This window comes from Priapulus caudatus, unplaced genomic scaffold (assembly GCF_000485595.1).
Source record: "Priapulus caudatus unplaced genomic scaffold, Priapulus_caudatus-5.0.1 Scaffold39705, whole genome shotgun sequence".
Lineage (NCBI taxonomy): Eukaryota > Metazoa > Priapulida > Priapulimorpha > Priapulimorphida > Priapulidae > Priapulus > Priapulus caudatus.
In genome coordinates, this window is record NW_014616765.1 from 1 (window position 1) to 301 (window position 301).

The 301-nt window shown below is 55.5% G+C and overlaps 1 non-coding gene across 1 annotated transcript; it reads left to right on the top strand.

The window, feature by feature from the left end:
- The first annotated feature begins 57 nt into the window (after positions 1-57).
- Trnaa-cgc lies at positions 58-130 on the top strand. Its single transcript has one exon. It is a non-coding gene; the product is annotated as a tRNA-Ala (tRNA).
- Positions 131-301: the final 171 nt, after the last annotated feature.

The window sequence follows — 301 nt, forward strand, 5'->3', positions numbered from 1 at the left end:
GGTCAAATTTGACGCTTGGCAAAACGGATTTCGTGTGTGTAGAATCGGTGATTCATTGGGGCGGTAGCTCAGCTGGGAGAGCGTCGCGTTCGCAATGCGAAGGTCGGGAGTTCGATCCTCCTCCGCTCCACCAATAAAATCAAAGGGTTACAGGTGATTTGCCTATTTGGTCCAACAGAATCTACATAGATCCCCCTGCCGAGCCAGCTGTGGGACCGCTTATGGTTCGGGCGGATCAGATGGCGTGCCCCATCGCCAGTGCGGTCAAAACGGCGGCACTGCCGAAGTTCCCTGTTGCTCC